The sequence below is a fragment of the Osmia bicornis genome, chromosome 10, assembly GCF_907164935.1.
Source record: "Osmia bicornis bicornis chromosome 10, iOsmBic2.1, whole genome shotgun sequence".
Classification (NCBI taxonomy): Eukaryota; Metazoa; Arthropoda; class Insecta; order Hymenoptera; family Megachilidae; genus Osmia; species Osmia bicornis.
The window spans coordinates 5,829,462-5,856,793 of record NC_060225.1 but is presented as its reverse complement, the minus strand read 5'-3'; the positions used below and the strand labels follow the sequence as shown (position 1 = coordinate 5,856,793).

Here is a 27,332-nt window from a genome sequence, read left to right as displayed (position 1 = left end):
TATCCGTTCGATTCGTCCTTCTTCCAAACACCGTCTTCCTCTCGACTCTTGACCCTTGACCCTTCATCCGAACTCGTTTCAAGGGACATTGGCAAAGTTTCGTCTAACCGCAGGAGACCGAAGGTCACGACGGATCGCTTTCGGTATTTGCAATCGCAAATATTCCTCGAATTTGATCGCTTTCGCTCGACAAGGTCCATTCTCAAGAACCATTCTCACGATCGTTTACAAATTCGACCAACAACAAACGACTGTACAAAGACGAGTAATACTCGTTCGACTTGCTCAAAGATTCAACGAAGCATAGAATTATTAAGGGGACTAAAAACACGCGAGGGAAGGCGATAGGAGAACGCTCGGTTTCCTGCAAAGATGACGGTTGATTAATGTTGGGGGTAGTTTCTTACTCACCCCCAGCGGTTCGGGATATTCGGTTACAATGGCGGCCGCCACCTTAGATAACGCCGAGAATTAATATCGCGCGTACACCGAGTCAGCTACAGTTCCACCCTGTTCAATTTATAATTTTAAAGATCTCTCTCGGTTGTTGCCTCAACATGGCCGGGATAATAAATATCGAACAATTATTCTACTAGCAATCCCTGACAGATGCTGAAGTATGAAAACTGCATAATTTTTTTATAAACGATCGAAAGTTTTCCTCGAAGGTCCCAGTAAAGGTGACAGCGGGGAAGCTCGATTTGCCGAAGGAAAAGCGAATTTTTCAACCGGTGGATCGGTTTCCTCGAGTTGGTCGCTACTTCCGGCGCCAAAGGGCGTCCGTCTACAACCGGCCACGTAGATACACAGCGGTCCGTTGGCCAGGGGATCGGTTCGAATCTGTCCCTAACGTAGTTTCCAGTTGAAACGCAGATTTGGTGTTACCCTAACTCGGCTGGGGAAACTCAGAAATCTAATGCCAGGAGGACACACACAGGCCGCGCCAACCAGCCAGCCAGCCCGACGTTAACTTTTAATGCACGGGATTAGTAGCGCGGGTGCACGCGGGGCCGCTGCCCAAACTTTGCGCTAATTTGTTCGTCTATTAATCTCGTACTTCCAACAACCGGTCGTGAACTAGTGGCGGAAAGAACGAGTATAGTTCAGCCATACCACGTTTTTCGTTTACACCCTCTGCGCGTTATTTATGCCTTTTTATTCCTTGCATCGCGAACTCCCTCGCGAAACGCGTAGAATTGAATTTCGAAAGAAAGAGAAGGTATTTCAAGTGAAAAAAAAAAGAATACTGGACAGGAAAAGTAGGAAAGCAATCAGGGATAATTGTGCGGGTGAGCGAGGAATCTGGGTCGAACGGTTCGTGCGGCGACCGGACAGTGTAAAAAGAGAAGAAAATTGGGGTATCGGGGGTTGCAGAAGCGACGAGTGGAAAAAAAGAGGAAAAAAGGTGGTTCGTGTGTAACCGGCGCCGCAATGGGATGGGACAGAGGAAAGAGGGTCTGCGCTCAATTTACCAGCCGCGGAAAAAAGGAACGCGGGAAAAGACGGGAAACAGCTTAACGGGGTTAAAACCAGCCCTTCGGGAGCTACGAGGTAGGAGGTAAAAAAGCTAAGCGGCGTTTTATAGACCCAACAAGCAGCCCGCGTACACCGACCCGAGTGGCAACCCCGTTTTTACACCCTCGTTGGAAATTAGAGGCTTTTTGTGCTAAATATACCCCCCTCCTCTTTATCCTCTTCTTTTACTTCCACCCCGTCTCTTTTTCTCTTACGCTTCCGGTCCGGCTCCACCAGTGAATCTCATATTAATTTCAATTCCACGCGAATCTGACCGTGCCATAAATTACTGAATGACACTCTCTTTAATCGTTTTCCAGTAAAAGACCGGCTTTACAGGCGATAACGAGGGTTGTTGTTTTTCATTCTCTTTGAATGAAACTTAATTGAAATATAGCTGGTTAAAAGAAAAAGATGTTGGAAAAATGTTGAATGTGTTAAACACGAAGCGAAAAGAGAGGAAGAAAAGGAAGTTTGAGGAGAATCTCGTACGAAGGTCTAAGTGAAAATAAAACGCTCGAGCTAGCGGGTAAGAGGGTGTGAAACGAGGGTGGCGTTTCTCTCACATAAATTAGCCCGCAGGAGTAAAATGCAAAACATTCGTTCAAACCGCAGTTTAACACGGACGAGATTGGTCACGTTGTGGCTTTGTCTGTCCGAATTTGCTAGGGGGTGACCTCGTCCCTTTCCCCTCTCGTACTTGATCTTCCCACTGACCGCGATCTCCCAGATTTCCCCATTTCATATTCTGTGTTTTTATATTTTCTCATGACAAAAATCTTCCACCTATCGTTAAATTTTTTACCAAAACAAAAATTGTGTCTTGAAAAATCTTTCGATTCGAACGAAGAAAATGCAACCAAACTGCAATCAGTTGCATCAAGAGCCGTAGTTTGCAAGAGCGAAACGACAGAGGAAACGGTGACCATAGTCGAGGCAACATCCGGTCCAAGAAGTCGTAAACGGAACGGAGCCAAAGGGGTGTCCTTAACGGGGTCATTTTTAGCCGTGCGTTATCAGCGATTACGGGGAACGCAAATACCCAGGGGTTCCATCGAAGATGCAGCTAGCTGAAAATTCATGGGTCGCACGAAGGAATCGAATATCGCCGGTGCATCGGAACCGATGCATCTCTGCCCCGTTATTCCCCCGGGGGTGGAATCGGAACGGCGAAGGTTGCTACTCGAAGGTGAAACGTTTCTCTAGGCATTGGAACGGGCTATATGGGGGGGGTGTGTGTGGGCCCAGATAGCGGCCGATTCTAGAAACGACTACGAGAGGTTATAGGTACCGACAGAAAGGTGCAGTAGAAGAGAAGGAGGGACGAGGCATCGGCGAGGAAGAGAGGTGAGAAGGGTATAGAAGAGCGAAGAGACGATGGAGAAGGAGGAAGGTGGTATAGCTGAAGTGGCTCTCTCTTACTCTCTCTTTCTGCCCTTCTCTCCTCTCCTCTCTGCCGCTTCTGGCTTTCGAGGCAATATAACTCGAAAATGGTGGCTGGCTTGCGAGTGCCGTTATCATTTCTTAGCCCGGTATCAGCCCGCCCTCCCGGTTATTACTGCACCCCCGGGGCTACGCCATGGACTCTTAGATAAGCCACCCACCGCGAAGGTGTATTGTCTGTTTCACCTACCCGCTCGCCTTTCTATACAATCCTCCTTCTCCTTTACTCGTGCCCTTCTTGCTTACCGTTCCCTATGACACCATCTCGCTCTTTCTACGCCTCTCCTCTTACTATCCTCCCCCGCTCACCAGCCACTTCCGACACTCGGGAGATGTATAGAATTGTTTGAGAATCGCCCGAAGCGCCGCGAGATTACTTGGGAAAACGGATATGTCGTTCGTTTGCTGCCGGCCGATATCATCGATAAGGATGTCCTTTAACGATTCTTTGTCTGTATACCGGGAGATCCGGCGGGAAACCCTTCGACGTCTTATTCGCATCGAGCTGATAATCCGCCGAAGAATACTCGATATCGCGCGTTGGAATTCCTGTCGCGTGACTGAGCGCGATAAGGCGATTAGCAGAATTCATTTCTACGATCTTTCTTAGAAGAGTTATTTATCCTAAGAGCGCGGAATCTTCGTTATATTTTAGAGTAAATAAATTTTTCAAAGTACGAGTTTTAATTCGAGACGTAGCTTTGGTCTTGACCAAAGCTCACCTCGGGATGAGGTGTGAAAATAGCTTTCGCAGGGATGGAAGGTGTAAGCGTCGAGCGATCAGAGATGGAGATTCGCCTGGGACAGGAAATAAATTCGCAAAAGGAGGCGGGTATCCGCGAGCGGCGATGGCGATGGCGAAGAAAGGATTTCCATGATGGTTCGAGAGCGAAAGCGCGGGATGGCTTCGAGAGTGCGAACGATTCCAAATGAGGTCGGGCCGACTGACTGATGACGTCATTACTGTCAGGCTTAATGAAAATTTCCGGAAAGTTACCGCTCGCCTCGACTGCTGACGCCATGTTACCTTCGCCAGGGCACAGGAGGCAGCAGTCGGGAGGGGGGGGGGGCGTGGGAGAACGGGGGGCGCAGAAGAAGGGGTGGGCTGGCGCCCGCGAGCGAACGAGAAATTTTACGAGAATTTCCGAGACTAATTTCTCCGGCGCTTTGCGCTCGAGGCAGGCGGGCGTCGTTAATTTCTGACGTTAATTGCTAAACCTGAAGTTTCTAGAAATTTCCTGGGCGCCCCTAACCTCGCCTCCACCCAGTCCGTCTCTATCCTCTCCGAAACGTTTCGTCCTCTCTCTTTCGCCGCTACTTCTATCAGTGTACGTGTACCGATCCTCCCGGCTCGGTATCCTCTTTCTACCGACCCGTTTCGCCCGCTTTTCTGATATGAAGATTAAGCATCATTTATTCAGACGAAAGCCTGGCCCGCGTACTTCTTCACGCGGCCTCCGAGACACACGGTCATTTTGCGTTCTTCGCTGTGTTGCTTTTGTCCTTCGTGAAAAATTCACGAGGAGATTCCAGCAGGGTATATTCCGCTGAAATTAACTCGGAAGACCGTTCGATAGCTCTTTAATTTTCACAACCCTTTTGTCATTTATTTCAACGAAAATGATCTTCTTTAACGGAGGGAAGAAATCGTTCGTTGCGGGTAAGGTCTCGCGGGAAACCACAACAAAACCTCTAGTTCTCTCCTTGGAACGTCGAAAGGGGTCAACGTAGGACGGCGACGGAAAGGGTTACGTCCCTTGGTCGGACTCGTGTGCCAGCACGGGAACGGCGTGAGAAGGAGGCGCGGGGTTGTCGAATTGGTCGCGATAAAAGATGGAAAGAGGAAGCGAGAGGGGAATTGTTCCTTGCGCCCTTGCCTAGTTGTTTAGTTTTCCGCCATCTTTGTTCGCGCTTAGACGAAAGGGGGTGCAACGGGCGACGAAGGGGGGCCTTGCGGGAGGAGCAGAAGGGAAAGGAGCGGGTTAATAGCGGGCTCCAGCGGTTCTGCAGCCCCGTCGAGGCTTTCCGTCGAGGCAAAGAGAGAGAGAAAACGTGGCGAAAACGGGTGAGAGCGCGGAGGGTGGCCGACGGGGGGTCGACGGGAGGCTAACGAAAGAGGAGCTTGCATGGAAAAGGAAAGAGACAGAGTAGAAAGCGTTTCTAGAGAGGGTGGAAAGAAAGATAGAGAGAGAGCGAGTGAGAAACGAGTAGAAACAGCAAAAGAGAGAGATGAACGGAGGGTGAAAGAGGGGAGTGAGAGACTTTACTTACTTACACCCTCGCCGAGCTCTCTGTCCGTGGCGAGACGAAACGATGCGAGGTTGGATGCGAAGGAAAAGGAACACCGGAGGTAGGTATTTCCCGTAGCGCGCGCGCAAAAGGCACCGTAACGATTTTCTGCTCCTTCGAAGGAATATGAAAGGCGATATTTGCGCGAACCCAGGACCAGAACACGTTCGCCTGGGACGAGACGGGGGCGGGCAGGGAGGGTAGTACGCGAACCGAAGAGGGAGAAGACACGCCGAGCTTCTTCCTCCCTTGCTCCGTTTCACCCTTTCTTTCTCTCTCGCTAATGATGGAAAGCGAGGGAGGCTGGGTCGCCCTGGCAAATACCACTCGGGTGGGATTTAAGGGATGAAAAGGGGCAGGAAGCCTTCTTTGCTGCCTCCGGCAGAGAGAGCTCTTTGATGTCACTCGACCTGCTGCCTAATTTTCACTCCGGCTCGGCGACCTACTCGAAAGACGCGCGAAAAATTATTAATGCTTCCTTGGACGGATTATTAATGCGAGAATTGAACGCGACGAAAGTTCGGGGGCGTCTTCTGGAAAATTTATACGGGACCCTTCGTCTACCTTTCGGCCGGGATCGAGCAGAAACTATCTAAATGATTTATTCAATCTTTTCGTACCTTTGCGAACGATCGCAGAACTCGAATTCTAAGAACCGAACGGAAGACTGTTGAATTTGGAACGAGATCTTGTATGTCTTGATTACCTTGATTAAAAATTACCCGATGAAAAATCAGCAGAAAATACTCTCTATCCTTTTTCAGTAGAAAATCTCACATTATTTTATCTCAATTTCTTACAACGAAAGCTTCTACTAAAGAATCAGTAGAAAGATTCCATTACGATCAGACGTTCCAAGACGTCCCGCGTTCTTTCTAATGGGAAAATTTTCTTTAGCCAGAAAGGATAACTAGACTCGAGCCGCGACGAGAAAACAAGAGTGCGGAGGAATTCCAGGAGTCGTTTAAAGCAAAAGCACGGCGAGGTTGGCATTCGGAAGAAGAGACGTGGGGGAGAAGGTTGCGGGCGCAGAAACGGGGCTCGAGGGTGGTTGTGGATGGTGGCGAAGAAGAGGTGTGCCCGGGTGGAAGCTCCCTCATTCCCGACTGGAGACTTAGAGTTGGTAATTAAATACAAGGAACCTTGCTTCGCCTCGTCTCGCATGGAGTCAGCTCGTGCTCACCGTCTCTTTCCCTTCCCGCCCCCCGTCTTCTTGCATCCCCTTTCGGTATGCCCGGAATACAGAGAGGGCTGTATTTAATTCGAGACTTCATTCGATTTACTTCGACTCGCGGATTAGGCGCTGTCGAACTTCGAGCAAACGACCGACTGACGCCATATCCGCGATTGCTTGGAAAACTGGTATCAACATCTGTCGTGAGACACAGATTTCCAGGCTACCACTTTTCCTTTTCTATTTACGAAGATCCAAGCTCGAGAAACTCCACGAGAAATTCCAAACTATTCGAGGACTAATTATCCTCTAAATTGAAATAAAAATTAGACAGAGACAGTTTTCTTGCGAAACTGTTGAGAAATGTTCAAAATAAGGACAGAAGAGACAGAAGGTGTATTGAGAAGCTGGAAAATCGCAGGGCGGACCAGATAATTCTTTTCGTAAATCAATTTCTCGATCAACCAGCGAAGCATGTACGCGCATAGTCGTGCCATTATTGGCAATAACAGTGTTACAGCAGCCCATCCAGCCAGCCAGAGGCCTCTCTCTCCTCTTCCCTCGTCGCGGAACCGAGCTTTCTCCTCGTCTCGTAGGAGCGGCTCCTCTCCGCGCCAGTCTCCTCGCTCTCTCATGAGGCGAAACTCAATTCCCTAGAGCGTGCGGAACGAAGAGGGTGCGCGTACACTTTGCTTGCTCCCGCTACACAAGACGAAATTTCATTCCCGCCCGCGCCCATCCTGTGCCCGGTAATTGTGCACGCGAAGCAACCTGAAACCTGCATTTGCCCTGTAGGTTCGCAAAGGAGCGCCACCTCCTGTCCCCGCCGTCACCCCCTGCCCCCAAGATTCCAGCTACGACCCCGCTTTGGCCGTCTGCCCCCAAGACGATATCGTTCCCAGCACCATCCTACCGTGATTCATCGTCGACCAAAACAAATTGGAAGAAAATCGTTCGATGCTATACAAGAACAAATTTAATTTTCTACAACGTTTCTTCATAAACATACACGCGTTGATTCGGAAGATTCTGAACTAACAACTCTCGAAGGAATTTTCGTAAGCGCGAACGCGTTCTATGAAAAATTGATTTTCCTTCGAGGACGATTATCGTGGAGGAGGTTGCGGCGCAACAATCCTCCACCCACGGGATTTGTGGGGTAATCTGAGCTCGCGAGAAGAAGGAACAAGGAGCCGTTCGTACGACCTTCTATTCGATGAGAAAGGCGGTGGGTGCGGAGGGTGAAAGAGGGAGTTCGGCCGGAAAGGCAAAAGCTGAGGAAAGGAAAACAGCGGACGTAGGGAAACAGAGCCGCTAACGTCGTTGGAAACTTGAAGCGAGACCGGCACAATAAGACGGCTCAATGAAAAGCGTCCTTTACTGCGGCTGCATCGTGAATGCTTATATGCCGTTCTCCAACGGCTTCTCTCTTTCCCTCTTCACTCGAATCCCTGCTGTTTCGCTCTGTTTCTCTCTTTCTCTCTTTCTCGCTCCACGTGGCTCGTCGTTTCGTCGTCGCTATTTGCGCGATATCTCGCTCGTTGGGTGCCGGCTCAGCCAATGAAAGCGCGAGGAGGCGAGCTTTTACGGCGTTCTTACGGTATGGCGGGGATTGCAGGGGGTTGGGACCGCTGCCTCCGCAACGTTCTTATTGTTTCAGCCACCCGAGCCACCCTCGGCAACCACCCCACAGCCTCGCAACCATCCTCCCGGCACCGCTACGCCGGTTTACTCCCTCTTCCCTGGCTGCCGCGGCACTGTGCTTAGAATTTTAATGGACCGGCTTAGAAATTGTTGGCGGAATTAGATTTTAGGACGAGATTAGGCGGGGCTGCTCTCGAAATTACTGCAAGGAGCACGGGAGAAAACGGAACGGGTGGCTGGCCGGGCGGTGCTCGCGCGAAAGAGGCCTCTCCATGGATTTATGCCATTGTGGAAAGAGCACGCGGTCCTACTCGTGAATCTCGGCTTGCTTCGTTGAATTTCCAAGGGGTTGCGAATTTTACGATCGACCCCTTTGCCTTCGGCTTCGCGCCCTTTCTCGCTCCGCAGCCTCCGTTCCCAAGGAGACTCGAGGATTTTCTGTTCCAACACCCACCGTAAATCGGCAAGGAACTCTTCTGTTCCTGTGTAAATTCTAATTAACGAAGAACGTATTGGTGGCTAATTCGAAACATGATAATTGTAAGAAATCCGTAAGAAGCGTTAGGGTTAAGGGAATCGTAAGCAGATCATCACCCTTGAAAATCTCAGTCGTCCTAGGCGCGAGAAGAACGGAGAGACGGGAAGCTGGGGATGAGTCGGCCCCCGGTGGTGTTTGAGTTTGAAATTACGAAGCGAGAGAATTTATATGCCTGTGCCGGCTGTTCTTGCGCGGCGCGGTAGAAGTTTCATTTATTTAAGGCATCTTGCGCGAAAGCGAGAACGAGAGGCAACCCCTTGAGAAGAGGGCGAGTAAAGCTAGGGTTTCGTCGGCTCACTCTCACCCCCGTTGACTTTCTTCCGACACGTCTGAATTCAACTTGCCATGGGAACGCGAGTGGTCGTTCGCCTTATGTTACTGTCAGCCAACTGCTTCTTCCCCCCAAGAACGAGGAAAATTGAATCGTCGGAAAAGCGAGCAAGACGAGGGGTTAATTGAAAAATATAGAGGCATCCGTTTCGTTCGCGGCTGATATTCAAAACCATCCGGTTAGCGAACGATGTTCCTTCGCGAAGTTTCAGAATTTCGCAGAGAATCAAACGAAACGATGCGATGGATGAAACGGCAGGGGGTCGAAGCGACTTTGAGCTGGCTGCGCGAGAGGTGCCCCAAAGTTCTGTAGGTATCTGGTGCCAGCCTCTCGTACCCGTTGGTTCCTTCGTTTCAACGGAATGCTTCCACCTCCCCTTGCCCATCCTAGCCTGCAGCCGGTGTCCTCTGCCTCGCCGGCTTTGTCTGCAACTTCAGAGCCGGGGTGTTTCGCGATTATAATTTAACGACGCCGGCAACGAAGCGAAGTTGGCCCCAGAAATCAATGCGCGCACCGAGACAAAAGCCAGCGACGACAGAAAGTCGGTGACAGAGTGAGAGGAGGAGAAAGAGGGAGGACAGGCAGTCGAATGAAGGAGGACGAAGACAGAACGCGAGAGTTGAGGACCGCGCGGGGCTGTTTTCAGAGAATATAAGGGAGTCGCGTCTCGAAAGGGAACACCGAATGCTTCGAATGTCTGGATCGAATTGTGTACGAATAGGTTCGAAGTATCTTTTGAAACAAGAGAAAGATCCGGAGGCTCCGTTATCTCGATCCTTGGTCAAGGTTTTATAATGAAATACGAAACAATAAGAGGATACCCGTTGTTTGAACGTTATGCAATGGTACGAGACAAGTTTCGTCCGTGGAGGCACGTGAACGTTTATGGTATCGTTAGAGCATTGCACCCTCTTCCGATCCAGCGCGCGACAGAGACCACCCCCGATTCCTGAACGACGCGGGCACAGACGCCAAGCATTTGCGGCGGGTATTAAGAAATCTCTGCGGACGTTTGGCGGTCCGCCAACATTCCCGACGAATTAAAATACCGTGCCGAACGTGCGGGGTAGTATCCTCGCATTGCCGAGGTTTTCCTAGCTGCCGCAAAAGTGCCGGACGATTTGTCTTTCTAAAGAGGGAAGCCACGTTTCGATAAATTCAGGGAAAAAACCTTGCGATATTTCCCCGTTTCCTTTCACCGCAAACACATTCGTCTCGGAGCGTGTTTCAAACGTCGCTTTAAACGAAGTAACTTGTCGGCTGTTCTCGAAGAAACGTAATCATTGATAAGAGAGAAATTATTTCAACGGCTGACAGAAACAGAAACGGTTGGCGAACGAATAGCGAACAGGCGGTAAGGGCGTTAAGGAAACGGCAGAGACGACGTTTTCAAGGTATTCCAAAGGGGTACGAAGGGGGGGCATAGTACCTGACAGTCACGGACTGGAGCGTTTGCAGACGCGTGTACCCGGCGTACAAAGTCGTAGCTTGCGGCCCTTTCATTTGTAAACGAAATTACAGAATAAGGCTAGCGAGGAGAAGCTGCAGGGCTGAAGAAAGAGAGGAATAGAGAGCTGGCGTCAGCATCGAGCCGACGACGGTTATGCGACGAAGCCGGCGAGGCTAGGCTAGGCGAGGCAAGACGAGGGGGTCTGTTAGAAAAGCGGAGGAAGGGCGGACAGAAGGGGGTGGATTTTACTCCGGAGCAAACGGCTCAAAGGAAATTAAGGAGCATTCACTCTGCGAGAAGCTCCTACGGAGAAATATCTTCTCTCTGAAGAGAGGCAGAGAGAGAGAGAGAAAAGGAAAGGGAGAGAGAACTGAAAGCTATGGACTGGTTTGGAATACGAGAGAATCCGGTCTGAATCTTTCCTTGCAAAGGGCAAGACTTCCCTTTCTGTCTTTAGCGGCACAACACCCTACGCGAAGACGGAGAAGCATGCTTTTGATAAATAGTAAACAGCATCTCTTGCTCTTGAGAAGGTCTCCGTATTTCTTGGAGAAAGGTCTGGATGAATTCTAAAAACGATTCATTTTTTATGAACACTCGATCAAGTTATTCTTCATCGATCCAAATGTCGGCCAGTAAACAGATCAAAAGCATTCATAAATAATTTCGCGAAAGCTTTCTACGTTGCACGAATAATTTGCGTAAAATGAAATAGGAATTTGTTTGTAAAATCAAGTCACACTCGTTTCAGAGATTTTCGCGAGACGCAATTTCTAACGGTAGGAAAAGCAATAAAGGCGACGGGTGGAAGGGTGAATTCCCGATGAAGCTTCGCAAGCAAGGCGGTATGCTTGAGAGCGCTTCCAGAAGCACCATTGCCCTCATCCTGTTTTTCATCCCTTATTTTGCCAGCGGGGGTAGAAGAGGGTCGGTAAGACGGGGGTGGCAGTATGGCCGCTTTACTCCGGGACTCCGCCCTCGAGTGGCTTCCCTCGAAAGGGGAGAGAACTTGGAAAACCTGACTATCCTACAGGGTAGCACAAAGTACGTACTTACGGCGTAGCACGAAACGAAATGGGGGGTGAAGCATTCTATGCCAGGCGGGGGTGGAACGTCGTTTCCTGCGTGCCATATACCAAGCGTGCGACGTGCTACGTTTATTTTTATCGCCTCGCTAACTGCGATACGCGCTACATTGACCAATGTTTCAACGAGAATAACGTTTATTTTCAAACGAGAAGAAGCAAGAATTATTCGAAGAAATTTCATTTTCAACGGAACTACAAAGAAGACATTGTATCGATTTACTTAAGAACTACCTGCAATACTTAATCCTTTCGAAAACAGGTAACACTTTAAAATCTCGACTAACCACCGGGTGCACAGGATTTAACTATTTAACATACGGAAGAAATAATAAGAGTGGTTGAGAAAAATGAAAGTAATACCTGAATTATCCAGTTTCTCGTCAGAGAATTTCAACAGTCGAAAGAAAGAGGCACCGTCGATCACGGGACAAAATCGTAAACTGACCAAAGGACGGGAACGCATCCAGGAACTGGTCACTTCTGGTGCCCCACTCTTCCTGTTCCCCCTGAGTGACCGGTCAGGCCCGTAGATATGTGGGAAAGAAAACCAGTTTCCGTACGGGATAGCTGGCCAAGGAAGATGGACAATCGACCGAAAGGTCAATCTGATTCGGACACTACAAGGAGTAGCGAGGAGAAGAAAAAAATGTGAAGCGAAGGAGACAAGAAGGAAACCTGTTCCGGGTCAGTCCGTGGCCCTTGTGACCCAGAGAAGGGTTTCGAACTTTTACCCTCCCCCCATTCACCTTAAATCTGACCGGGCAGAGCGGTGGGAAAGCGACAAAGTAACAAGTTCAGTTCAAGATTTGTATCAAAGAAAATTTTGGAAGTAGCAAATATTGAAAAATCATCGCGCGATTTTCAAACACGCTTTGCAGGATATTTTCTATTATTTCGAACGTGATACTGTTTCTGTAGCGAATCCAACGTGGATTTGAAGCGAAACAAGAGTGACCGGATTTGCAGCCGGCCAATTGGGACCAGTTCCAACGAATCGGTTTCGTGGCGCCTATTCGGCAGAGCGTCTAGTTCGACCAGTTTTCAAATATTTCTGGGACAGGACAATGTCCAGTGAAACGGCAGATGCGGGGCTCGATGAAAGAGCCGCACACCCCGAATGAAATTTACTTTTTGATTCAAATGTCTCGCAACGAAAAGGATTTATCGCGAGCCGTGGATCGAGACTTCCTTTTTCCCTTCTTCGATCTTCTTTCTTTACGTCTTACAATCGTCGAAAAACACCGGTCCGCGACGGAAGATCCGTGAAAATAATGGAGAGCAGTTTCTCCGTGAGTTTCGTGTGCCGATACGCCGGAAGGTAATGACGGCTGCAGCAGCGACGTTCATTAAGAAACTTTAATTAAGTTCCATCAAGTTCGGGCGAAACGACGGACGAATAAGAAGTCCTTCTGGCGTGTTAAAATCGACGTCAGACGCGAACCTCCGTCGTCCTGACGTGGATTACTCTAATCGTGACGAAGGATCTAAACGAAGATTCGTGGAAATATGAATACTAATTAAAGGTACCTAATATAGCAATCAATTGTTGAATAAAAAGGGTTGCATTCTGCGCCGTTCGATTCAGAATCACTGCGTGGCGTGCAAGGGACCGGTGCATACATTGCTCGATCAAAGGGGTGCATATAACACAGAAGAAAAGAAGAAAAAAATAATAAAATTGAGCTTCGGAGTAACAGTGTGACCAGTGGTCAAGCTGCCTTTCTTCGTGGCATCATTAGCCCAGCAGTTGCGTCAATAGGCAACAATAAGGCCGAATCTCTCGCGTGCGGTCAGTTGATCATTAATAAGCAATTATTCAACGGCTCATTAGATCGCGCGGACGCATAAGATCGCGACAAAAGGGCTGGATGGTTGGAAGAAGAGGGACGCGTGTGTGCTGACCACGTAGGTAGACGCGATGCACACGGTCAACTTGTGTGTGACTTTCTATTAGAGCAAGCATCGCCCCAAGGCATAGGCACCCCTCTGTCCGGTCCTTCTGCCGAACTGCCACTGAACTAGTTCCTGGTCATTGGTCACTCCGAGTCAGATTAACACTGAGAGCTATTAATCCATCGAAACTGAATGATCATCGCTAAATCCCGTTTCCTTCTGATCGGACAGTAAAACGATAGTTGTAATCGCGATACTAATAGAGAAATAATTTTTCAAACAAAAATCTTTAAAAATATTCGTTCGACTTCGATGCCCGAGAAGGAGTTGCCAGCTTCTTTATTCCCCTCGTCGGGTATCTTATTAGCGAATGATGCGCAGTCTTCGAGTCTCTTCGAGTCAAGTTAATGAATAGGTCGAGCAAGAGGAGCAGAGACGACATAGAAGGAACGAAGGGAAACAGAAAGGGGGTCTCTGACGATGCAAAAGGCAGGGGGAGGGTAACATGCCAGGAGGAAGATAGAAGAGCTAAAGAGAGCAAGAGAGAAAGAGGAACGCGGGGCCAGAAGTGGGCGCATGCGGATGGTAGTGCCGAGCATATAAGTAAAGTTTGTTCGCAACTTATAATAGGGACGTCCCCCCTTGCCGCATCGCGAGAAGGATAAGGTAGCAAGGTTTCAGGCTACGTTACTCTCTCGCAGACGAACTTGCACGGTAATAGACCGTGCAGGTGCAATCTACGGGAGCAGGCAAATTGCAAAGAGGACTAGTGCAGCCAGGACGTGGTTATCGATGCTTTGTGCGCGGCCCTCTGTTGCGCTTCTGCTCGCTACCTCTTGTCTCTACGTGCATCGTTACACGCGCTTGAAAACGCGAGACGTTTCGTAACGACCAATCTCCTACGAAAATATAACAGGTACGCGTCTATATCCTGATGCAAAAAATTCAAAACGTTCGCAAAGAATCTCCGCAGCATCTCTGAAACGCTAAACGCAGCTGCACTTGCATACAACTGCATATTGCATTCATAATTACGTGGGCGTACTTAGAAATAATGAAATTGAAGTTTTTTCGGGTAGATAAGGAATTTTAGTGGGGTTAAACGGAGGGTAGAAAAATTATCTGTAAATTCATCTACAGCTAGAAAGGTACCGCCCCTAATGCAAGGGGTACTGTTTGATGCCAGGCCCACAGGGGTACCGAGGCGGGGCCTATTCCAACCCCCCGACTCGAACGAATCGTTGGAAATATGGACGACTAGAAGTGCTGAGAAGAATTCTTCCGAAAGGATTTAATAATCTAAGTTCTGATTAAATCAATTAATTGAAAGTCTCTGCAATCAACAAATGCATCTATTGTAAATTATTCTATGAAAAGTTACTAATAATAAAAAGTATTAGTGAATAAAACGAGAGGAACTTGATTAGAGACATTCATAAATACTCTTTAGAAATAATATGGCACAAATTTTACGTTCTAATAAAAAAATCAAATAATTTTGTATCTAGATTTTCAGTTCATAGTTTTAGTACGGGGTAGAAAAGTTTCGTGCACGCAGTCGATAGGAAAAAATAGAATGGTCTTTCTATTTCCACTGCAGAGGACGGGGTAGTATAATTCCAGACGGTAATACAGGGTTGGAAAGTTTCCTGTAGGACCAGCAGATGTCGGGACGATTGCGACAGAAAAAACCGAGCTAAAGGGGTGGCATAGGAATTTTTTTCTGTTTTGAAACCGACCCCTCGAGGGTACAAAAAAATGCTCTCATAGGAAATCTATCCCCTACTTAATCTAACACCTGTAAAATGGATTTTTCTTCTCTATACTCGCTTCATTACATCAAATGAATATTTTAATTGCAGTTTGACGCGTAAACTAAAATTTCATCAGAGTGCTAATGCATACAGGAGCAGTTTAAATAATGAAGGAAACATTAAGGAAAGATTATGTTGATCATTGAGAGAATGCTGGAACCAGTCACTGACAGACGTTCCTGGAAAATATAAAACACACCCTCTCTCCACCCTCCGGCAATTATTCGCAACCCTCGCAGGCATGGCGAATTCTTCGGTTCGCTCGTGCGTCCATCCCCAGACACGGGGAATTATTAAAATCCAGATTGAGACGAGAGCGATCGCTCGCGAAAATCCCGCTCGCAGCCACGAAACAAAACCCGGCGGACCCCTTTCTGGCTGCTAATCGGAATAATCTAGCGGAGAGTAGAGGCCGACCCGAACCCCTTTCCGCGAGCTCGTTTTCTTTTCCAAACGGCAGAAGATGCTTACGATAACTTCCACTCGGAGAACAATGCTTCTAATTCTAAGGAAACAACCGCGTCCATCCTTAATTGCCAACTTATTCAAAGACGATTTCTACCCCAATATCATCGTTTCGCTTGGAAATCCAACCATGAAATTCGAGTGTGTTTAAATAAATACGAAGAGCGTAAATTAAGGTTTTCTCGAAGGTTTCCTGGTCGAATGTTCGCTTTTCAAGGGCGCTTCCGTCGGTGGCCAGGCGGCTGGAAAGGGCAACAAAAGGAGGATACCCCGGGCAGCTCGCTCGCGCAGTTATAAAACGCTTGTTACCGCTGCTGGCTCTCGCAATGTTTAATAATTACAACGGTCGAAGAGGTAAGGTCGGATGGAGCGGACCCGACGGTGAAAGAAACGAGCTGGCTGAACCGGAGAAACTAAGGAAACGATAAAGAAAGACGGAAGGCGCGCGCGGCAACGGCCAGAGGGTGGTTCGAGGGGGGCTTGAAAGCAGGACGAAAGGAACGGACGGTAGCGCGAGGGTGGCTGGCAGGTTGAACAAGAGGGAAAGAAGGCGAGAAAGAGAAGAAGAAATAGAAGAAGAAGAAGAAGAAGAGCCGGGACGAGGTAAAGTGAAAGAAAGAGAGAGGACCTTGGTAGACTGGAGGTTGGAGGTGGCGAAGAAGGTTCGTGGAAGAGGCAACGCAATGAACGGAACGATGGGCGAGAGCGAGATACAAAGAGGGAGAAAGAAGCGATCTCCGTGGATGTTGGGAGATCTCGTGGCGCGAGAGAGCAGCAGGGAAGGAAAAAGGGGGGAAAATAAATTGAAAGCAAAATTGTACTCGCACAAGAAAATGGAATTATTCCTCGACGCTGTTTCAGCGAGATACGAAGAAAAAGAAGGGTGGCGGCAACGGCGGAGAGTCGAAGGAGAAGCCGGGTAAGGAGGGTAAGGTTGTCCGAGATGGATTCGGGCTCCATTGTGCTCGCAGGAAGAACCGGAAGAGGAGGTGAGGCGGAGGTGGTGTAGCTGGTAGGCAAGCTTGGTCGACGGTGGGTGGCTTGGAGGAGGGGGAGGGCCGGCAACGATGCCGGGGGTGGGAAACTGAAGAAGGCTGCGAGGAAGGTCGGGAGGTACCGTCCGTGTTTCGAGAAATTTTCACCCTCCAGAAAAAAGTGAACTCTGATCCGAGAAACGCATCTTGGAAACTGGTACACTTTACAACCCTTTCGCGGTTCCACGCGAAAGGACCACGAGAACAGGCCAAGAAAGTCAACGAGATCTCTCGATCCTACCAAACAGCTGATTTCCTGTCTATTAATGCATCAAAGAATCTGCCATTAAAAATATTTCTCACTCAGAGAGTTTGAATTCTCTGTAATGGAAAGTGTGTTGCAATAAAATTACAACGTCCACCGTGAAATCAAAATGAAATTGTGTATCGCGAGCGGGAAAAGAGTGGAGGAGACTAAGGACGGAAGTAGGAAGCGATAAAGAGAGAGTGTCCGTTCTTAAAGGTCTTGCCAGGAGGACGGTCTGAAACGCAAGCCCTAACTAAGTTCCACCGATAATGGCAATTAACGGAAAACACACGACTGGGGTAATGATATTCCCACGCGCGTACGTCGTCTCGGTGTGTATCGTCGTTTCGACGCAAACGCTCGCGTATACAAACGCGCCGGTTAAAGAGGGTGCGCTGAAGGGTTGAGAGGGGTGGTATCTGTGTACGCGCGAGCCTACCACCCAATAAGGTCGCCCGCTCTTGGTCTTTTGAACGCGACCTCTGTGCAGCTGCCTCGTACGTTACCTATCTATCTATCCATCCATTTATTGGAAGACAGAATGGAAGCTGAAGGAAGAAGAGGGAGAGGGTGAACGGTGGCGGCAGAGGTGGATGCTAGAGTACTTAGGTCCTCTCAACATCGCTAATTACCCAACGCGATACCGGTAGGCGTCTGTGTGCACGCGTTGCGGGGAATAGCCACCCTCCTCTCGATCGACCATGCCGAACGTCTAGCTGCCGGTTACGCGGAAAAATACCGCTCCCAGCCTATTTTCTACGATGCTCTTTCATGGAACGCGCGAATGGCCAGAGACGCGAGAAAACGCTTCGATGGTCGGGTTGAAAGGAGAACCGTTCCGAACGAACTTGCATTTTTTGCTGCTTTTCTTTGCCTCGTATCGATAAGTGCCTCGCGCTTTTAATTGGAAATGCGCGAGCGAGGATGGAGTGCTGCATAGGCAACAGAATGATAAACTGTACGCGTGGGCGATTGGTAATCTTACGATAAGACGTAACAATTAAACGTTTGCGCATTGTAAAAATAACTTAGGAGAAATGTGCTTTCTTGTTGCTTAAAAATAAAATTAGTGCAACGCAAATTTTGCACTCTGCTATTGTACCAACTAATTTATCGGTAAACATCGCCAATAGAAATTCCAAAATTTTGGCATACCTCATACAGTGAGTAATTGGATTTCCTGGTACGTTCGTGTAGATCGAAGTCAAGTCAATGGCGCATCATTGCCAAAAGCTCTTCCCTTTCTCCGATCACTTTCACAACACGCACGTCTAGTCAGCAGTCACTGAACGCTTTCACATCACCAAAATTCGATCGGAAACCGAATAGAAATCGAACTGAACGTTTCGCGATGTGAATTCCGAAGAGACAGACGTACGTTAAATCAGACGCGTCGACACGCAAAGACAACAGCGCGGTGACTGAACCTGTGTTTATCATTTGTCGAGGAATACAGAAGCCGGTTCTATTATTGTAGGTCAATCGGCACTTAGCTCGGAAATCGTCGAAGCGAGTATTGTATACATTTGTTGGCCTTGAATGCAAAGTGGAACGCGCGCGACTCTTAAACATATACCGACTAGTTGAGAATGTATAATTTTTACAAACAAGTTGACAATTAATTTATACGCAATATATGTAGGTAGATAATGGTTTTCCCTATAGAAAAGACATACAAACTTTGATCTATTTTCATTATTCTCTGTAAACCATACCCTTTCGATCTCTAAAAGATGGAACGCAACCATCGACACACATACGTGCCATTCACAAATTCCTCCCCCAAAGAGCTATTCAGAAGACAAATTTAGTTTATCTCGTCTCCGAAAACTGCGAAGTAAGCATAGAATTACAGACGCGTATTTACCAGAAGTTTCATTATTCATCGGAGAAGAACGATCCGAGGTAAAAAGCGTGTCGCGAAAACGATTCTCGCGATGAGAAGGCACGAGTGCTAAGGAGGATGAGATGGGGGTGGAGGTGGGTGTCGTTGGGGAAGGACGTTAATATTTTCGCAGGGGTTGGTGGCACGGTGACACGGCCAGAAAGAAGAGGAAGGAGCTTTAGCGAGCGAGCAAAGAAGCGATTCGAAAAGGTGGACGTGGAGAGAGGCGAGGGGGGGCGAACGAACGGAGAAAGGAAGACGGAGTGTCGAGAAGCAAGAACGAAAACCGCAGGGGTAGGAATCCCTTAAAACATTCGTGCAGCTTCCATCTTGCCGATATTATTGACGTTTTTTGCCACCCCTATTTTTCCACCACCCTCCTTCACCACCCATCGTCACGGTGGGGTTGACGGGGTGGTTCAGGGACGAAGAAGTAGGAGGAGGACGAAACGAGGGTGCGAGGGGGTACGTTGCTAGCTCGAACGAAAAGGGGGATGAGGTTGGCTGAGGCGGGCGGAAAGGAGTAAGAGGAAGTAAGACGGCTCTTATTCGCGCGGGGTTTTTAGAATACTTTATTGACTGAGCCTTCCTGGAACGAGGGGTGCCGGGCGAGTGGGTGGCCGAGTGGGTGGCTGGTTGGTACTGTTGAAGGAGAGCGGTTTAGGGGGCTTGCCGGGTGAGCTTCGAGAGAAGGATGAGAAACGAGAGAAAAACATTAGGAAAGTCCTTCGGCGGGAGGAGGATACAGTGAGAGAAAAGGAAGCTGAGAGTTGGCTCGCTCTCGTTTTTGAATTTAAATACCAGAGCGGAGACTCGGGTCCCCAGGAGCCCCTGCTGCCGGAAAACCCCCGTGACTCTGACACTGTCTTTGCGAGAAATTAATGAAGCGAAATGGGTACCATGGCCGAGATGCCGGCAACAGCCTCTCCTTCATCTCTTTCTTCCTCTTTATTCCGACCTCTTCCATTCGCTTTGCGTGCCCCGTCCTCCCTTAAGAACGCCGTCTCTTCGTTCTTCTTTTTTTCTTTTGCTCTGCTCGAAACGCGCATTGTGAGCAAAATGCTTTGCGTCCGGCCATTCTTGCAGTCTGACGAAAAACATCAGCCTGAATCCTGACTCACCGACTTCTTATCCTCGTGGCCTCCTTCGTTATCCATCGCCTTTGATCAAAGACGTTTGCATCGAATTCCTTTGATCCTCGAGTGGAACACGTACTAAGCGTTCCATATTTTAAGTAGGAAGCATTTAAACTCGTACACAGGCGAAATATTGAAAGTAAAATGAATTCGCCGTGTTGCTTGAGCGTGATACCGTAGAGAAAAAGGGAGGCGGGTATGGAGAATTGTCCGAAATCAGGAGGGGATCGAATTCGTACAGCGTAATGACTGCTTGGCCCAGGATTTGGGCCATATGTCGAGTGACCCTCGCCGCTGACCCTACAGCCTTCCTCCGAAACGGCTCGTTTGGTACTTTCAATAGATTCTCGGTACAGTCCTGGATACAATTTTACCCTTTCCATCGACAATGTATTCCACTTTTTTTTCAACTCATTTTCAACCAGTTCACGGTATGTAGATTTGCTACCCTTCGAACAGAAGTTTTGCAAACAATTTGATTACTTTGTGTAGTTCTATTGGATTTCGTAAACATTCGCGATGACAAGAATCAGTTTCGGAGAAAGCTTGATCGAGAATAAGTACGAAGGGTGATGGCGAAACATCCTTCAAAGTCAATTTTGATATCCATCCACGTTGTGCCGGTCGACGGGGAGGGAAAGAAGAGAAAAATGCCGATGGAACGGCAAAGGGTTGGCCGAAACGAAGGATGACCCGTACGCTTCTCTTGGAGAGCAGGCTGAGAAGGAAAACTTTCTAATCGAGAATTATGAAAGTTATTTGCTATGCCGGGGCTTCGCGATGAGGGTGGTTTCGACGAGCAGTGTGTCGACGGACCAAAGGGCGACGAAAGAAGAAGAACGAGCTCGCTGGCTCGCTCGCGACGGAGAAAGATGAGAAGCTTGGAATCGGAAAAAAGGAAGGAACGCCCAAGGCAAATCGGTAATTTCGTTCTGCGCGTGCGGCTATGATATTTCCAACCGTTTGGCCCCTTCTTCTTCGTCCCCCTGCTCGCCATCCCTCTTACTTTCCTTCTTCCACCCCTCTGGAGAAAGTAGCTAGGCTCTCCGGAGCTCTGCAAAAGACAAGGGCGGCTGGGTGGCGAGCGAGACGGAAGGTGGCTGCGGGGGAACGGGGATGCAAATTAAAATCCTCGCCGTTTTCCCGTTTCTTATTTTCCACGGTGGTTCTCAACCGGACCGACCATCGCCAGCTACTTTCCTCTTCTTTCTGCGACTGTTTATTCTATTAATATCATCGTTCCTAAGTTGCTGTTTTCATTTCTTCGCTCAACTTTACCTGTGCGCCCAATAATTCGAGTTACGACCTACAAAATAAAGTATTTCTGTAATTGAAACGAGAATGCAATTAAAAGCGACAGATCTAAAACGTAGACTACCCTTTAAGGATCTCGCTTGATTCTTCAACATGTAAGGGCTGCTTGTTTGGCGGAAAAGGCATCGTTAAGGGAGTATCAGGGGTAGAAAGGAACGCGGTCCGTCGTTGCGTGTTTCTTGGGACGAGAAGGCAGCGATCGTCGTCCCGGAACAACAGTTGCATTTGACAACCTCGCGCGGCTCTGGACTAAGACAGATTAAGTATTTTAAATTGAACAGAGGAAGGAGAGGTTCCGTGGCCGGGAAGGCCGTCAGGATGGGGTGGGTGGCAGTCGTTGGAGTCGGGGGCTTTTTCCCTCCTTATCTGCTTCTCTCTTCGTTCTCTCCTGGCCGGAGGGAGTTCAGTTTTTATAATAAAAGACCGTAATTAATGCCGCCCTCCTTCTACCTCGCCCGCCAGCCCCGTCTTCCTTCTTACTTACCCCCGTTGCTCACCCTCCTACGCCCGACCCTTTTCTCTTCGTTGCCTTCTCTGTCCGATTCTCCGGCAAGAGGGGGGTGCGAGAACCGCCCTGAGCTTTGCTTTCTTCTTTTCTCCTTTTTTCAATCCCTCGGACCCGGAGCAGAACGACTCCCGCTTTCGAATTTCTTTTCACGTGAAACTCTGCACCGTCGTTGATCGCCTTTCAAACGGACGATGCAACTTTATTTTTCAGTCGGACACTCTGGGGAACTCGGTATCGGGGCTAAAAGATTCGGGGTCATCGTTTGTTTGCCGGCAAGCGAACCCGGCTATCGAGAAGTCATTAAGCAAATTGGTCTGTTAGAGGGAAGACCGCCGGTCAAAGGAAAAGAGACCTGTTCAAAGCGATTTCGTTTTCCGTCCTGGCTACATCGTCGCCAGAGTCTACTGTCTCTCGCTCCCTTTCTCTCTCTCTCTCTCTCTCTCGGGAGATTCCTGAAGTTTCCAACTCGCTTTTCTGTCGCTCGAAATTAACGTTTGGACGCGTTCGATACGTCTTGCTCGCGATTTATCGCGGTCTACGCTCGACCGTCTTTTCTCCTCGTGGATCAACCGGTGAAACGCTAAATGTGGACGAGAATTAACTTTCCAGAGTAACAACTCCGTATGCTTACGTTAGGTACCTCGAAGGCCGCTCTCAAAGTATTCCATGCCTGAAACAAAGAAATCTTTAAACGTGGGCGCAAAAGTTACAAATCACCGTGTGATCGATGAATGGATGACCAGTGGAAGACAGGGTTGCGTCGACGGCAAAGGAACACGTGTCGTCGAATACGAGGAACATCGACCGATGGTTGTTGGCACTTTTACCTGAAGGTACGACTCGTTGCAGCCGTTCCCATCCGGGTGACCGTTAAACGTCCGAAAAATCCCGTGGGCCAGGCTGGAAACCGGTTCGGCAATTTTTATGGGGTCATCCGGTCGGTCTAGAGGGGAGGTCATCTCTCATTGAGGTCAGATCTCCCCTTTACGCAAGCCGCCAGGCCAGCACGGGCATCTGGTCATCGGGAATTAAAAAGTGCGAAAAAACTTACCTGACCAGTTCTCGAAGCCCCCTGGCATACCGGTGCACACGTGGACAGCTCTCGCAAGGGTTATGCTAATGTGGAAAGGGCCGTTTGGAAGCTGTTCCTCTACTTCTCTCTCTCTCTCTTTCTCTCTCTTTCACCATTCTCTTATGCTCTTCTCCTCCCCTCACATGTTCGATCCTTCTACAAAGGCCACGCACACGCCAGGTAGGGTCACTTTTGAGGAACGGGTTTCTGGATTTTTTCGCGCCGATCAAAGGGTCCCTACTTAAGGGTGGGGGTTGGCCAGCGCGATCTCCGACACGAAACCGAGTTAAACGGCTTGCTGGACACGGGCGAACAACCACTTCCAGATTTCACCTACGATTTCTGTGCTTTTCTTCATTCTACGCGGATGGAATCTGGGAAAGAACATTTCCGGCGGAACAGTTTCGGCTGAGAATAGTGCGTTTTAATTGTGATAGTCAGCTGGGAGGATTTCTTCATACGTCGTCTGCCACGGTGTTAACAGATAAGTTTAGTGAAATTCTTTTTCGTTTTTTGAGTGTTTTGTTTTGGTGACCACCGTGGCAGTCAGCGTGTTCAATGGGAAATTCATGAAAAATCGAAACACGTGGATACTTTTTAGTTTGGGGTTGTTTCTCTTTGAAGATCAATCGAAATTTGTGCAGTTCAGTGACAAGTGTCCGAAAAAGAAAAATTTGCGAGGAAGATTGATGGAAACTGTACCGTCTAGTTGCACGCGCGATCGACTTTAAAGTTTCATCCCAAGGCAGCGCCGCTTTAAGTTCCCTTCGGAATCGCTTTGATTCCAGCGTGTCGTTGCTAAGATTGTCGAAACGCTAGAAGCATAGTTAACAACTACCATTATTGCCATAACAATGCTGACTTTTTTCATAACGTTTTGATAATGTGACTTGCAGCTCGTTTCGTTCACGATTTTTTCTCGTTTATCATCTGAATCCTATAATCGAAGATTTTTCCCGGCTCGAACGAGCGATTAAAACGAAATTAAAACTGCAAGTTTCGCCAAAGCTTCGTTAATCTGCAAGTAAAACGGAACTTTCGAAAAGGGCTACTCTCTGATGAAGCTCTATCTCGAATATCGCGATTTTAAATCAAGCCTGGAACAAAAGTTTTCCCCCGTTCTAGTCTCATTTTTCCAGATACTCCTTCTCGAACGAAAAGTCATCATAAATTCACAGGATAAAATCGTTTGTACGGCTTGCAAAGTGTTCCAAAGTTCTCAGTTTCGAAACTTGTTTGTTCTTCTCGACTATGCTCGCACGTGTTTCCCCGAGACTAAACAGATCCTGAAAGTAACCAAGGTTGAAACGTTAGATTACAGACTTCTCCTTTAAACATAACATTTCTCGTGCGAAAGGGGGTGGTCGAAAAATTACGACGACGATCGATTGTCTTCTATTTGTACGGTTTTGTTTTACAGCAAAACGCGAGAACAAAGTGACTCGCCTGTCCTTCGAGGCTGATAAGAGAGGCAGAGAAGAAAAACGAGGCAAGTCGACGGGGCTCGGCGGCGAAGTAACGACGAGACGAGAAATGGAAAGAAGGATAAAAGGAATCTGCCACGGCCATTTTACTTCGGAGTTTCTTTTTCCAAGCAATCCCCTCGTCGACTGGCTGCCAGTGGTCCGCAATGGCGAAAGGGGATGGAAGAAAACTCGGGGGAAGGAAGGGTGGCTCAATTGGACGGGGGTGGTTTTTCTGACGTCAACCCACCCTCGAGAACTCTGTCTACCCGCCTCACCCTCGGTTTTCGGCTACGAATGAAAGACGAATAACATGGCCGATAGGTTGCTTAATACCCGCAATGTGCGCGACAGAAGCAAGATTGTTTCGCAACGCGACTATGTCATACGGAAAAGGACCTTGATCCTTGATAGACGCGTTGATAATGAAGGAATAGTAACGAAAGAAATGCCTCCTTTCTCAGTTTTCTTTTCTTCTTTCATCGATTCTATAAACAGCTCAAGCAAATACTTGATTTATGTTTCGCCAAGAAAGTTTTATTATTTGAAAAAATAATAGATACTAATGAGATTGCTTTACAAGGATCGTTGCAAAAAATGTTGTCGAGTAAATTTTTGAAATTGAAAGCAAGTTAAAACGCGGCCGGAAAATGTGTTCCATTACATTCGATCGTGCAAACAAGCCGAAATCGAATTCAGCGTCTTTCCGCGAGCAAGCAAAGTACCAAACCAAGTTTCCATATTGAGTTTCCGATTAGAGAAACCCTGCCACGAGATTTGCTCGTACTAACATCGTTATCGTTTAATTTCCCGATAGTTATAGCTCGCGTAGCCTCGAAGAATCGTTTCAGACTTTTCCTCGGAAAAACTGCCTACGAATTCCACTGAAGAGCTTTAATCGTACCGATTCGTCCGCGAGCCAGCCAACCGGCGGGGGAGGTATTTTTTGTTGGCGGATAAGGGTAATTAAAGTTAGAAACACGACTGCATATCGAAGAAACGGTCAGGGGGTGCGAAAGGGGATGAATCTCGGTACTTGGAAGAGGGACGCTTTTTGTCACTTGAAATATGTCGAGCGACGAGGGGTGCGTTTGCGTTCGCTGCGGGGGCGAAGAATGATAAAATGGCGTCACCGAGACAAAGGGTCTTAGGATTTTTACCCCTAACCAGCTTTCTCGCCATCCCTTTTATACTGCTTCTTTAATGCGACGCCGAGTCAACTCTCGGTCGATCGACCATCTCGCGGCGACTCTCAACAATAATCCCTGTTGACCTACGTGAACCATTGCTCAAAGTTCTTGCAACTTCTTCCTCTTTCCTTTTTTCAACGCGAACCTTTCAATTTTCTTTACCGAAGAACAAACTTCCCTCGCATTTTTCCATTTCCAAATGTTTTGATATCCCTTTATTAACTTTTCCGCGTATTGTCGGAACGTTACAACCTGTTGTTTTAGCGGCGAGCAACATTGTAAAAGCAAGGTGTCGATTGCATTAAACGTAATACCTTGTTTTCTCCCTTTTTCAGCTTCGCTCGACACTGGAAACGATCGAAACAAACGACAACCGTTAGCCTGGCCGGTATCCTTGCTTTGCATTTTAACGCAGTATTTATAAGCGACGCTCGAGGGTTTTAAACAGGCGTTCACGAAGCTCCTCGAGTACCGCGACCGTACCCTTCCATCCCGAAGAAAATCTTTCGCGGCACGAAGAAGGAACAAAAGAACGTAGCCCCGGATGATTTGCCGGATCGCGGGGGTGTAGGAGGGGCGCGAAGGAACGAGGGTAAAAGAAGCGGGGGATGCCAGCCAGTCTTCGAAGGGGTTGTATTTTAAGATTCACCCTCGGCTATCTCTGCCGCTCTATCGAGAAGGGGTGGATTTTTCCTTCGACTCAGCCGCCCGGAGAAAGGGACGGGTGCACACCACGATTACCCTACTCGACTCGATACCAAAATATTTATTCCTTATTATTTGTTGCAACAAACATTTTTTTCCATCTTTCATGGATAAACAAAATTCCTATATATTCATTCTGACAATGAGAAAGTTAAGTAGAATAAGGCAATGTATAGTCAGACATTGACGAATATTACGCAATTACGTTCTACATGTAGGAAAACAACCCTGGAACCCTTTAATAGGGTTTCTACACGATGATGTAAAGACTCGATATACTGAAATTTATTCCTTATGTACGCTTATCGTAACAAACTTCTCTCATTATCAAATTATATAAAGCTTTCGTAGTCAAAGGAGGTACCTTCGTACTCGCTTCGATGAAGTTAAGTGGAAAGGGACAGCGTATGATCAGACATTATCGAATACGATGCAAGGGAACAATGCTGATTTCTCGGAAAAAGTTTCTCCCTAACCATGTGAATAATTAATGCTTCTTTAGAAGGGAATAAAAAATGTTTGGCGGGTTTGGAACGTTTGCGTTATAGGCGTGAAGCGTCGGTCAAACATTTGCCAGCTTCTTCGAGGAGCGCTTTGCCTTACGAGCACCCTCGACTCTCGAAGGCACTTTGCCACGATCCAGGAACGAGGTGAGGCTAGTTCGAGGGACGCGACAAGGTTCAAGTGCCGCCAGCGGCGCAAAACACATGCCATCACACTTGTAAGCGCGGCAGGAACGCGATGCTATGCTCTACGTTCAAGAAGACCATGTGCGTTAATTTGCAACTAAGTCGAGAAATAACATTCTGCGACATTTTTGTAAATAAAAGATTGAATAAAGATGAAAAATTGCAATTTTTCTTGTTGTTTTATTTTCCCTGAAAATGCATGTCCCTCTGCGTTTTCCCGAATCCTTATTCTTTTTTCCGAAATTTTTAAACAGTTTCGTGCTGGCTTCGCAAACGCACGTTTCAGCCGACAGTTGGCCAGTACCCGAAGAAACACTTTCGTATTTTTATTGATTTGCCTCGTAAGGGGTAGTTAAGGGGCGCCAACCACCAGTCTTACCCCCACCGTTGGTCCAGCGACCCGGCCACCCCTTTTTCAGAGAAGCCGAAGGGGATGGATTCTCCT

General features: G+C 48.0%; 1 long non-coding RNA gene across 2 annotated transcripts in view; it reads right to left on the bottom strand.

The window, feature by feature from the left end:
• Nucleotides 1-18,351, bottom strand: part of LOC114880012 — a 48,937-nt gene extending 30,586 nt beyond the window's left edge. For both annotated transcript variants that reach the window (XR_006829786.1, XR_003790015.2), the window contains exon 1: nucleotides 18,081-18,351. This is a non-coding gene — a long non-coding RNA (uncharacterized LOC114880012). The remainder of the gene's footprint in view (nucleotides 1-18,080) is intronic.
• Nucleotides 18,352-27,332: the final 8,981 nt, after the last annotated feature.